This window comes from Microtus pennsylvanicus, chromosome 10 (assembly GCF_037038515.1).
Source record: "Microtus pennsylvanicus isolate mMicPen1 chromosome 10, mMicPen1.hap1, whole genome shotgun sequence".
Taxonomy (NCBI): Eukaryota; Metazoa; Chordata; class Mammalia; order Rodentia; family Cricetidae; genus Microtus; species Microtus pennsylvanicus.
The window spans coordinates 42,696,641-42,710,864 of NC_134588.1; positions in this window are offsets into that span (position 1 = coordinate 42,696,641).

The window sequence follows — 14,224 nt, forward strand, 5'->3', positions numbered from 1 at the left end:
CTAATATCTACCTTTAGGAAGTGATACATCTGATAAAAATGCCTATAAAAAAAACTTCTGCTCTCCTCCCTACTGCTTACAAAACATTTCATCTTCTTGTAGATTACTACTGGCACCCAGAGACATGCCATTAAAATATGACATCATACCATATGAAATTTACTTCACTCCTAGTCCTCCAATGACTTCTTGTTTCACTTAGGGAAAAGTCTACATTATTACTCTGCCACTCAAGATAGGAGCAGTGCATACCCATTTATTCCATGGCAATGTTGTTGAGTAGAAGGAAAAACTCATGACTTCTAGCATCTATTTAAGTGTTCACTCTCTTCTTTGTGTTATTTGGATTTTGTTTTGGCAAGACTTCTTTTAGTTTTTAGGTTTACCTAAATAAAATGTACTAGACTTTACTGAGAAGGTTGGCCATGTTTAAAGATCATTATTTCACTAATATTTTCCACTATACAGAATTAAGAATCATAGGGAAAATCCTAGAAAAAAAGTCTAACAGTGCAGTTGTTCAGGACCGTAAACAGAGAGGGGAAGATACTTGGTCATTGTTACTGTATCTTCTCACCAAGATGGCTTAGAAAAACAACAGTGTACTTTCAGGCACACTTATATTTAATGACAGATTTAAAAATGGTTTTAGAATAATCCAAATATACTATAGTTTACCTTTAACCCTTGCCTAGAAATAGAGCCCTCACTATCATTCAGGGCATGATGTTTAAGATGGTGGCCTCTGATGCATGTTGGTTGTAATTCCACCTCCAATACTTTCAGATTTTCACCTTAGGCACACTATTTAATTGCAAAATTTTTCTGTTTCTTCTTCAAGAATATGATTAATAATACAAATTTCCCTATGCTAAGGATTTTCAAATAAGACAAATGTGTGGAACATATATTTAAAGACAGCAACATATATTATCCAACTTTATACTAGGTGCATTTATTCTCACCCAAAATTCCAAATTTAAGTACATTAGGCAAAGAGCAGGTGAGTTTCTTTGTGGTTAGCTTTTTCCAGAAACCAGTATAGGATCAGTTTCTGTGCTGTTAGATTTTGCTATAAACCAATATAGGATTTACATATTTGTGAATTACCCAGTTATTCAGTAAAGGAAAATATACATTCAACAGCATGAGACAATCTACTTCATTAATTCATCAGCACCATTTCCATGTCAATGTGGCTTGGATGGGAGAATAGGCTTTTTTTGGGGTTGACCAGAAGCTCACCCTATTCCAAAGATGTAAATTAAAGGAAAGATTCCTCCTCATATAAGAGAAAACAAATGAGAAGTGTAGTATGCATGCTCAAGCAGGACACCATTGGTTGCATCTAGAAGCTAGTGTGGTGCAGATGGCCAGTCATCCCTCTTGACAGGCAAGAGAACAAAGGAACTCACCAGTGCTCACCAGTCATTGCTAATGTCCATCTTACATGATGGAAACACATTTGGTACCCCCAATATGACTAGGGCAAATAAAAACAAAACAGGATCGTGGGCCACAGGACTTCCTCAAGCAGAATCACAGAACTAGCTAATGAGACATTCCATTTCACAATGAAGGTTGGTGCCAAAGAGCTTTTGCCAAGGTACTGGCAGCATCTGCTGTCTTTTGAGACAGGGTACAGAGAAGAGGAATCAAGGTCAAGATATAAGTGATATTTGTAAATTCCTGTGCAATGTGTAGGTCTTCCAGTTAGGAAGTGAAAAAATATTCTTAAAACAATGTCATAGAAAAGGATACTTAAAGGTGATTTTGATTTTAGAATCCCTGTAAGAAATAACTAGGAAGTCCATGACAATTGTAGAAGTAAAGGAAAAATAAACAGAGAGAGTAAAATAATAATGCAAGTTTCCAAAGACATTTAGTGCTATCCCAATTTCTTACATAATGATAAATTTTATTACCCAATAATTCTTATTTATTAAAATACTTGTGTTTTAACAGTCCCAATGAGATGGAGCTTTTTGTTTTTATGTCGGTCCAGGGAGCAGTAGAGGCCACTGTACTCATATAACATATTAAGCCTGCCATCACTTGCACATCAAACTCTAATAAATTTCTGCATTTTGATATTTAAAACAAATGCAATGTCCTGAAGGTTAGAGCAAATTCAAGTCTTAAATTTTTTTCAAGCATGAGTCTGTTTCTGGGTAACTTATGAAGAAGAGTCTCAAGCAAGCATGAGCAATATTATTTATGATACTCTCTTTGAGATTTGTGTCTATTAATTCAGCTCTGAAAGTAGAAGAACTAGTGTTATCAGTTACAAAAGTCACAGTAATGATAACAATACGTCAGGTGTGGTACAAGATTAAAGGAAAATAAAAGTTTAGATATTAATTATAATATGGAGGTGGCCAATTTATGAGTCCCAGTTTTCTTTCTTCCATGAAGAACTAGAGTTAAAAAAAGCAGTTAAAATTATAGAAATACACATGTTTTCTGAATATTAAAGTCCAGATGCATGGAGAGGACAGTGGGACACAACCTAAACAAACAAATGAAGATAGAATTTAAGTTCAGAGTAATACAATGACACTGTGGCTAGCAATATATTTTTAAGTATAATTGTAAACAAAGTAATCTGTGCATGTTCAGCATAACCAATTCAATTGAGAAAAATCTTCCACCTCCTTGAGAGGCTTCCTTGAACTTTTGTGTATTTTGTGTATTATTTTATAGAAAGTGCACAACATGAGATTCATCCCTTTTAAAAATCTAACTGCACGATGCTACATTGTCTATGGGCACTGATAATACAACAGACCTCTAGAAGGTATTCTTGCATAACTCAGATTTTCCACACAGTATGCAGCAACTCTCATTTAACTTTCTCTCCAACTCCTGGCAGTCACTCTTATATATCCTTTGCTTCTTGCCAGTTTGACAGTTTTAGGAACCTATCATAGAGGAATCATTAAGTATCTGTCCTGTAACAATTTATTTCACTTAACACATTGCCTTCTAATTTTATCTATGGCATCAAAAAAAGAAGGAGAAATTCCTTTTTTGATACAAAATAATAATCTATTGATTTAAATAGCACATTTTCTTTATATATTCATCATATATATTCATATGTATATATACATGTTTGGGTTATTTTTATGTATTAGATATTGAGAATAATATTGCAATTAAGATGAGAATGTAATTTTCTTCAAAATCCTGATTCTGGCTTTTAATTGTACACATATGAAAAGCCATATATAATACCTCCACTTCTAACATCATCCTCAATTATAATAATATAATTTATATCTAAATCCATGAACAAGACTTCCAATTCACATCAGTGATTTTCTGCATATTAAGTATAGTACAATCAGAGCAAATTGCAGGAAGAGACATGAAATTTTTCCAAACTGGAATAAAAGGAAATTTGAATCTGATTGACACATAAACATCAGTTCATATATATTTATGAATAATGAACTACCCAGAAAACAAATTCAGACAATTCCATTTTTAATATTGCAAAGGAGAATATGGAGGACTATATTTATAACCAGGAAGTAAAATTCTTGCACACTGAAAACAAAAACAACAAATATTGTTGAAAAAAATCAAAGAAAAAATAAACGGAAAGACAAATATTCATGGATTTGATGTGGGAGTGTCATATATCAATCTGTTGATTTCATTGTTTAAGCAATAAAGAAACTGCTAGGCCCATTTGATAGGCCCACCCTTAGGTGGGTGGAGTAAACAGAACAGAACACTGGGAGGAAGAGGAAGTGAAGTCAGACTCCACAGCTCTGCTCTCTGGAGCAGACGCAGGAGAGACGCCATGCTACCTGCTCCCAGGCAGACACACGCCATGCCCCAGCTCCGACCCAGGATGGACTTAGGCTAGAATCTTCCCGGTAAGACCGGTGCTCACAGATTGTTAGAGATGGGTTGATTGGGATATCAGAATTAGCCAGTAAGGGCTAGAGCTAAGGGCCAAGCAGTTTATAAAAGAATACCGTGTCCGTGTAATTATTTCAGGGCATAGGCTAGCCGAGCCAGGCGGCTGGGGTTTTGGGGACCCAGCCCCACCGCTCATATTACTACAAATGGCGCCCAACGTGGGGCTAACTGAGTCCACAAAAAACTTGAGAAGGCTTAAAAATAAGGGAGAGAGAGTTTAACACAGATTTTTGCTGTTTGTTGGTGGCGTGCTGTAGAGAGATTTCCTGATTCGGCAACAGCAGCAGAAAAAAAGCTGCGTTATCTTAAAGCACAGCTTCTTGGGGCTGTGCCGCCAGTGCAAACTCTGGCTTTATGTTTGTGTTCCCGCTTGGGATTGGAAGGAGAGTGCTCTGAGGCCTTGACGATGACTCAGAGCTCCCCGCCTGTTCCTGGGCAGAAGGCAAAAATCAGGCTTAGGCAGGCGGAAGAGCATGGCGGATTCCTGATTCCTGCCGCCATTCAGGGACGTGTTTTTAGACTGCGCAGTGCTCTGCATGTCAGATTTGGATGTAACTTGAAAAGAATTTCTGTGCTGCACGCTCAGTCTCAGAATTAAAGTGCTGAGTGCCGCTCCTACCTGGTAGACCCAAGAGGCTTCCTGATTCAGCTTTAGCTGCAAAACCCTGCGGCTCATTAAGAGGTCCTGCCACGAAACACTTAAACGGTGTTGATGAAAAGCTGAACGCATGCTTTTCGGTTTTCAGCCGTAGCAGGAAAAAAGCTGTGCCGTTTAAAAATGCCGGCTTTCTGGGCCATCCTGCCAGGGCAAACTCTGACTGTTTGAGGCAGGAGGGCCGGCTACAGAGAGAGGACTTGAGTGTTCTCTGTTGTAGCTTGCTGGCTGGCAGGGACCTTGAAATGCTATAAACATGGCTACAGCCAGTACCTCAGCCAAGAGGCTGAAAAGCTAAGGAATGGACTGGATCTAGCTGGCAAAGCCACGCCTTTAGTCCTACTGATATTGCTTGGTAAATTATAGGCTCTTGTGGTCAGAAAAACAGAGAGAGATATAGTAAAGAGATTCAAAGACAAAGAAAAATTTTAAATGATTTACAGTGTTAAAAATATATACAGACTAAAAGTTAAAATTCTTAAAGTAAACCTCTGTGAGTTCAAGGTGTGGTAGCACACGCCTTTAATCCCAATGCCTGGGAGGCAGAGACAGGAGGATCTCTGAGAGTTCAAAGACAGCCTGGTCTACAGGGTTATTCCAGGTCAAAGATATATGCTCAAAAAGCAAAAAGTTAACCTAGGAATGTCACAGCTTAGATTCTTAAGCGCCTAGTGATTTAAAGGCGCAAATCAAAAGTGCTCCTGGATAGTAAAAAATTGCAGATTCACAATAGGACAGATTCAGACCACTAAATGAGTCACACTGTTGGATGAATGTACGTAGGCTTGGGAGAGAGAAGAAAAAGAATATAGAGAATAAAGTTAATGGTTTTAAAAAAAAAAAGGTAAAGTCTTTAAAGAGACAGAATAAAGTAAAGTGATAGAGTAAAAATAAGCCGCGTAAAGATGAAAAATTCACAGAGAGTCTGGATTCTTTGTATTATTGTGTTTTCTTTAAATTTTTTGACTGTGAAGGAGCTAAGTACAGAGAGATATTTCATTATATGGGCTGCCAAGCTAAACCAGAATGGATATAAGGGTATTACGATTTCAAAATTTGGATTTAAGGACATGATGCTTTGGAAAGGAGTTTCTTATTTTGTTTTCACAGAGGATGAGACCCTGTTCATTTCTTCTATTCCGATTTGGTATGATGGACCACGTCCTCCTGAAGGGTTGCTGTGAACATCTTCAGAAAATTGCTTTGCTCAACTGCCAACTGAGATGAAACTAGCACACAGGTTATACCATGAAAGACCTAATTAACGACGCCCCCATTCAGCAGGAAGCAGTTTGGAGAGAAAAAACTGCACCCATGTTCCCAAATATTGTTTATAAGTTCTTTTACATTTAAAGGGGGATATGATATAGATATGAATAATTTGCATTAGTATAGATTTTGCTTTATTGGTAGAGATTTAAGGTCAATTTTGTTATATGTATAAATGTTTCTGATGTAACTTTTACTTGATAACTGTTTTGTTATATGTAATTTTGCTATGTTAAGGTTAAAGCCTTCCTTTTTTTGTTTAAACAGAAAAAGGGGAAGTGATGTGGGAGTGTCATATATCAATCTGTTGATTTCATTGTTTAAGCAATAAAGAAACTGCTAGGCCCATTTGATAGGCCCACCCTTAGGTGGGTGGAGTAAACAGAACAGAACACTGGGAGGAAGAGGAAGTGAGGTCAGACTCCACAGCTCTGCTCTCTGGAGCAGACGCAGGAGAGACGCCATGCTACCTGCTCCCAGGCAGACACACGCCATGCCCCAGCTCCGACCCAGGATGGACTTAGGCTAGAATCTTCCCGGTAAGACCGGTGCTCACAGATTGTTAGAGATGGGTTGATTGGGATATCAGAATTAGCCAGTAAGGGCTAGAGCTAAGGGCCAAGCAGTTTATAAAAGAATACCGTGTCCGTGTAATTATTTCAGGGCATAGGCTAGCCGAGCCAGGCGGCTGGGGTTTTGGGGACCCAGCCCCACCACTCATATTACTACATGGATTGATAAATTACTCAGAGTAATTGACTGATTCAGCCTCTTCAAAGCATTCCACAGAGGTGTACTTTTAAAAACACCAAATCACTTTTAACATTCACAAAGAATCAGCAAATACATAAAAAAGTAAAAGCAATCTTAAAATGGAACAAAGCTGGAATTGTGAAAATTCCTAATTTATGGAGTATTTTGTTGTACTTTACATAAAGTTATATATATCACAATCTTGAAATCTATTTATGTTTTTACTCACTTGGTTTTCTCACCTATGATCTCAAATGTCCTTCAGTCATAGTAGTCTACAAATATAAAACAAGATATATTCATAAGAAAATACCTAGGAAGCAATCCCAAAGTGAGATGAATTTCAGTCTTTTCCGCAAAGTGTTTTGTGAAAGATTGACTGACATAGAATCACCAATGGCAGGAGATTTGACAAGACATTCAAATCAGAGAACAAATAGACATTTGTAATATAAAATTATGAACTTTGAGTCTATGAGAAGATGATACAACACTTGTAGTCGCCTTACATTCTGCCCTTCAAAACTGCAACTGCTCATGCACTTGTTTCTCCATTTGTTATCATCACTTGGCAGACATGCACATTACTCAAATACAAATCTCAAAATAAAATATAAAAGACATTGAAATACAACTCTTAATAAAACTGGTGGCTAAAAGAGGCAATGGTGTGAGAAATAAAAAAAAAAACCACGTTAATTGGGTCACAATACAGTTATATGAAGTCAGATGAAAATAGTAACTCAAAACATCACATAAAAATGAGAATTCCAGAGTGCAAAGATGGCTCAGCAGTCAAAGGTTATTTCCACTTTTAAAAATGACATAGGCTCTGCTCCCAGCATCCACATTAAGCAGCTCACGACTGCCTGTGGTGGCTCCAGGATGTCTCTCTGGCTCTGCTTTTTTCCTCCCAGAATTCAGTTCCATCTTCCCCACATACCTAAGTTCTGCCCTATCACCAGTCCAAGGCAATTTCTTTATTTATTAGCAAAAGCAACACATCGACAGAAGGACCTCCTACACCATTTCCTCTTTTCTCTTTAAACAAAAAGAAAGGCTTTAACATAGCAAAACTATAAATAACAGGTATCAAGCAAGAGCTACAGTTACAATATTTATATCTACTATCTTGTTTATAACTAAGGAAAACTGATGGAGGAAGGTCATTGGTTAAGTAATAAAGAAACTGCTTGGCCTCATAGGTTAAAACCTAGGTGGGAGGAGTAAACAGAACAGAATGCTGGGAGGAAGAGGAAGTGAGCTAAGCTCTCCTCTCGGGGGCAGACACCTCAGAGAGAGTCCATGCTCCCCTCTTCCAGGCAGACACATGAGATGAAGCAAGCTGCCAGGTCAGACATGCTGAATCTTTCCTGGTAAGACCGGTGCTACCAGAAATGGGTTGATCAGGATATCAGAATTTGCCAGTAAGGGCTAGAGCTAATGGGCCAAGAAGTGTTTAAAAGAATACAATTTGTGTGTTGTTATTTTGGGCCATAAGCTAGCCAGGCGGCCAGGGTGCTGGGAACGCAGGACCACCACTCCTATTACTACAGAATGGTGCCCAGATGTGTGGACAACTGTATCCACTGAAAGCCTGAGAAAGCTTGGGAAAGAGTAAAGCATGTTTTCTTGGTAGCAGCGATTTCTAGGGTCTGCTCTGCTTGCTAGAGGCAAACAAGCGCCTCATCAAAGAGAGGCTTCCTGACTCAGCATCAGCTGCAAAACCCTGCAGCTCTTAAGAGGTCCTGCCATGAAACATTTAAATGGTGTTGATGAAAAGCCAACTGAATGCATGTTTGTTTTCAGCTGTAGCAGGAAAAAAGTTGTGCTGTTTTCAAATGCCGGCTTTCTGGGCCGTCCTGCCAGGGCAAACTCTGACTGTTTGAGGCAGGGGGGCTGACTACAGAGAGAGGACTTGAGTGTTGTCTGTTGCACCTTGGCAAGGACCTTGAAACACTGTAGACTTGTGGCACTGAATGCGGCTCTGGCCGGTATCTCAGCCACAAGGTTGGAATGGCAAAAAGCTAAGGAATGGGCTACATCTAGCTGGCAAAGCCACGGCTTTAGTCCTACTGATATTGCTTGGTAAATTAAAGACTAATGTGGTCAGAAAAAGAGAGATATACAGTAAAGAGAGATTCAAAGACAAAGAAAATTTCTAAATGGTTTACAGTGTGTTAAAAATATATGCAAGCTAAAAGTTGAAGTTCTTAAAGTAAAAAAAAAAGGAAGAGAGTTGTTGTATGTGGTAGTACACACCTTTAATCCCAACACTTGTAAGGCAGAGGGAGATTGACCTCTGTGACTTCATGGTGTGGTAGCACATGCCTTTAATCCCAGTGCCTAAAAGGCAGAGACAAACAGATCTCTGTGAGTTCAAGGTGTAGTAGCATACGGCTTTAATCCCAAATGCCTGGGAGGCAGAGTCAGGCGGATCTCTGAGAGTTCAAGGACAGCCTGGTCCACAGAGTTATTCCAGGTCAAATATATACAGAGAATATAAAATAGAAGTAAAAAGAAATGAAATAGAGATTAAAATAAAGCCGCACGATGATGGAAAATACACAGAGACTTTTGATACTGTATGCTATTATGCTCTGTTTGAATTATTTGAATGCTGAGGAAGAAGCAACAGCAGCTAAAAGATATTTGTTTATAAATGCTGCTGAACTAATCCAACATAGATATTTTGAAAATGCCTTGACTTTGAAATTTGGATCTAAGGACATGATGCTTTGGAAAGGAGTTTCTTATTTTGTTTTCACAGAGAATGAGACCCTGTTCATTTCTTCTATTCCGATATGGTATGATGGACCATGCCCTCCTGAAGGGTTGCTGTGAACATCTTCAGAAAATTGCTTCGCTCAACTGCCAACTGAGATGAAACTAGCACACAGGTTATACCATGAAAGACCTAATTAACGACGCCCCCATTCAGCAGGAAGCAGTTTGGAGAGAAAAAACTGCACCCATGTTCCCAAATATGGTTTATAAATGTTCTTTAACATTTAAAGGGGGATATGATATAGATATGAATAATTTGTATTAGTATAGATTTTGCTTTATTGATAGAAATTTAAGGTCAATTTTGTTATATGTATATGCATATTTCTGCTATTTATTAAGATATTGTGATTGTGTAGTTCATTAAAAATGTAATGGATAATTAAGAAATATAGGTTAATGGATAATCATCAGTAATAGTCAAGCTTGTAGTCATGTTAGTTAGATTTTCTAGATATATAGAGATACATTTTAGTTAGATAGACATTCTTCATATCTTTCAAAGACTGCAGAATATGGCATTTAATGTTTTAATAACTTAGGACTTTTCATGACAATGAGACACTCTGCTCCTGGCAGCACCAATCTACTTCAAGAAGAAGATGGGCATCAAAGAGGATTCTTATGGAGTTTGATAGCCATTTGGGCAAGAAACTGCTCTTGCCTGGACTATTGCATAAACTGGACACAGAGAACCCGCAGAGAGACGACTACTGAATTTGCCTATAGGTGAGATGATCTTTCGGGGTTCCTGATTCATGAAAGAGTCTGCAAGACATTCTGCAGGACACAACAGATAGTGACTGAACTGACTTTGAAATTTCCTGCTTCATGGAAATGTCTCTGGATACTATGGGCCTGTAGGCTAAAGATAGATGCTCCAACAGTACAGAGGAACTTTGGGTGACTGTCCAGGCAGCGAGATGTCTCTGTCATTTCTAGAGTTTTGGATTTCTTGTTTACTTAGGTAATATGATATTCTTCTGGAGTCTATGATAAACTTGAGGAATGGTTAGTTATAGTTATAGTTTTCCATTGTTATGATAAAAGATAAGGTAGATATAAATATTGTAACTGTAATTCTTGCTTAATAACTGTTTTGTGATATGTAATTTTGCTATGTTAAAGTTAAAGCCTTTCCTTTTTGTTTAAAAAGAAAAAGGGGAAATGATGGAGGAAGGTCATTGGTTAAGTAATAAAGAAACTGCTTGGCCTCATAGGTTAAAACATAAGTGGGAGGAGTAAACAGAACAGAATGCTGGGAGGAAGAGGAAGTGAGCTCAGACTCGACAGCTCTCCTCTCGGGGGCAGACACCTCAGAGAGAGGCCATGCTCCCCTCTTCCGGGCAGACACATGAGATGAAGCAAGCCGCCTGGTCAGACATGCTGAATCTTTCCTGGTAAGACCGGTGCTACACAGTTTATTAGAAATGGGTTGATCAGGATATTAGAATTAGCCAGCAAGGGCTAGAGCTAATGGGCCAAGCAGTGTTTAAAAGAATACAGTTTCCATGTAATTATTTCGGGTATATCTAGCTGGGTGGCGGGACGCAGCCCAGCCCTGAAGCTCCAATTACAACAGAAAACTCTACCTATAAATTCTTTAGCTCCATTAAAGACTCCAGAAGGATATAATATTACCTAAGAAAACAGGAAGTACATTGTAAGTAACTTCCAAAACTCTAGAAATGACAGAGACATCTCACTGCCTGGACAGTCATCCAAAGTTTTTTATACCATTGAGGCATCCATCTTCAGCCTGCAGGCCCATAGTATCCAGCAGACTTTTTCAGGAAGCAGGAAATTTTAAAGACAGTATTATTTATACTATAACCCAAATGAGAAAGGGGAAAACCTTCAAAGGTTTTAAGATAAAATTGTCACCTGAATTAGTTAACCACTAAGAACATGAAAAATGAGAAATACTTGTGTACTTAATTAAGAGATAATTACAGCATTTAACTCCTATTTTTAGCAATAGAACTGGATATCCTATTTTTGACATTTAATATAAATGTATTCATCAGACTCTGACTATAGCAACATCAATCCTGGTTATAGTCTTAAACTTAAATATATAGTTTTTTTTTTAACCTAAGCTAATCTGTGTAATTATAACACCCACGCAAGATGAACAAAAATGTCCTTGGGTACAGTGGCAGGTTATACAGAGAAAGAGAAAACAAAAGAGTCCAAAAATACTTTTGAATTTACAAAACCTGAATGTTTTTGCAATTTGATTTACCTTTCCAAATTGCCATCATTTGTGCTTTTTATGTGGGTTATTTTTAAATTCCTTTGCAATCAGCTAGGCATCTTAATAGAAAGATATCAATACAAAGTTTGCTGAGGATAAAACTCCTATTAACTAGTTCTAATCCCCTAGTGAGTTATTTAAATTTATTTTCGTCGGTTGTGTTTGATGTTCACTTAGTCATCTTCCTGTGGCTGGCTTTCTTTTGGCAAAGGGTAGACTACAAAGGCTTATCAGTTCCTATGGTACACTTTATGTTGAGTATATGTCCTGCATGCATCTTAATACTACTCTTTATTCCTGAACTTACAAAAGTTCTTTTAAAGAATCTGGGTTCATATTTCCATTAACAATTTTATTTTCTCTGTGGACTGTCTACTGAAGCTAAATGTTTTCCTTGGAGCTTAATCTGTTCAATTCTGAAGCTCTGTTATTAATTAGTTACAGTGGAGATATAAGGCATACACAAGTTTTTTCATCATCAGTGGTTTTCACAGTAGCCATGTCCAAACTGCACCTGTATAACCAAGCCAATACAAGCATACAAGGGCATCCCTGTTTATTATGTTTCAGCTTAAATCAGTTACATTTTCATTTCTTTGTTTATAAAATATTCGGCATTTTGGGGAATCTTTCTTTTACAATATCTTAAACTTTTGAATAATGTAAAAACAGACTTATAGACAATTTTCATATGTTAGCCAGTGATTCACAAAAAGAGAAAAATTACATTGAGTTTCATGATAATTGCTTGCTTTATGTTTTAGCATATCAAACCCATGCATTTTAAATAACTTGTCCTGGAATCTTATAGCTAGTAGTGAGTTAATTTGATTATAAATCAATACAGAAATAATGAACTGATGAGGTAGTTCCACTTTACTGTGTCCACAGTGTCTAACAAAGCACATTGATACCAGATAGATGCATAGTATAAGTTATGGGCTTGAATACCTGTAAGCTATCTGTAGTGATGAGGCAAGAAGGCCTGCTTTTCATCCCATTCAGCTTCTGCATGGCTAGCTTAGCCCCAGAAATAACAACACACAAATTGTATTCTTTTAAACACTGCCTGGCCCATTATATCTAGCCTCTTCTTGGCTAACTCTCACATCTTAATTAACCCATTTCTATTAATGCGTGTAGCACCACGAGGTGGAGGCTTACTGGGAAAGATTCAGCGTGTCTGACCCAGTGGCTGGATCAGTGGCATGGCGTATGACCCAGAGCGGAGAAGCATGGCGATTGCCTCACTTCCCTTTTCCTCCCAGCCATCTGTTCTGTTTACTCCACCTACCTAAGGGCTGGCCTATCAAATAGCCAAGGCAGTTTCATTATTAACCAATGAAATCAACACAAAACAGAAGACCCTTCCACATCAGCTATCTACTGACAATGTGATGTATACATACTAGAAAATACCAAGAGCCACATATGAACCAAGACTATCATAGGAGTAAGTATCAGTGATTCTTGAATAGCTAAAAATTCTGTTCATTGAAATAGTCTCTTCTAAAATGTAAACACTTTTATTAGAATAATTTTTTTAGCCAATGACAGTCCTATGAACCTTTCAATGACTTAACAATAACTGAGTTTATCATAAAAGTTTATACCTGACATAAAAATTCCTTTTGAAAAATATCTTTCCTGTTATTATATTCAGTATTAAAAACTGGGATTAGCTGAAATACAGAGGGAAACTAGGGCAGGGGATATTTGTGCTTGGAGACCATGAACTTGTTATGAAGACCTAGCAGAAGCTCGGGGTAAAGTAATGTCTAAATCAGTGATTGAAAATTTTGATCTTGGAAAGGGTTTTCTGTGGGAGAAAAGCACACAGTACTACTAGGTCAGAAGAACAATATCAAGGCAAATATTTGGATAATTCATAGTCAGGAATCACCATGTTTGTTTGGACACAATTTGCTGATGTTATCAGATCTTGATTATTAAATTTGCTGTTATTCTATATTAGAATATTAACTATGTTTCTCTATGCAGAGATCAATCAGTCCTGAGAGTTATTGCAACACACTGTCAAATCACCCAGAACTCCACATCTAACTTAGTAGAAATCAAGGTCTACCTATACTTTCAAGTCCTATTTTAGATTTACCTGTAGTAAATTTATCTGTAGTAAATTTACCTGGAGCAATATTTGGTTAGGTGATAAGGAGTTTTGGGTGATTTTATAGTATGTTCTCCTTCTTCGGAAGAATTGATTCTTACACAGACAGATATACTTTGTTGTAAATATAAGCTTGAAGAAATTTAAAAAGTCTCTGGGAAATGACTGTTTCTTCATCTTTTATCAAATTATAGCACCTATGATGTTTCCAGGTACCTAGATAGGTCACAAGCATATAATTTTATTCTTAAAAATTAGTCTACAGAGCCTTGTAAAACCTCAGCCAACTGAAAACAGGTCACAATTAGTCATAAACCAACCATGAAAAGGTCATTGAGGGACGGTCATTAAAGGATAGTCATAAACTATGGAACTGAATGAAGGTAAACATTCATACAATGTGTGAATAATAAACACATGCATGCGTGTTTATTTCTGAAAT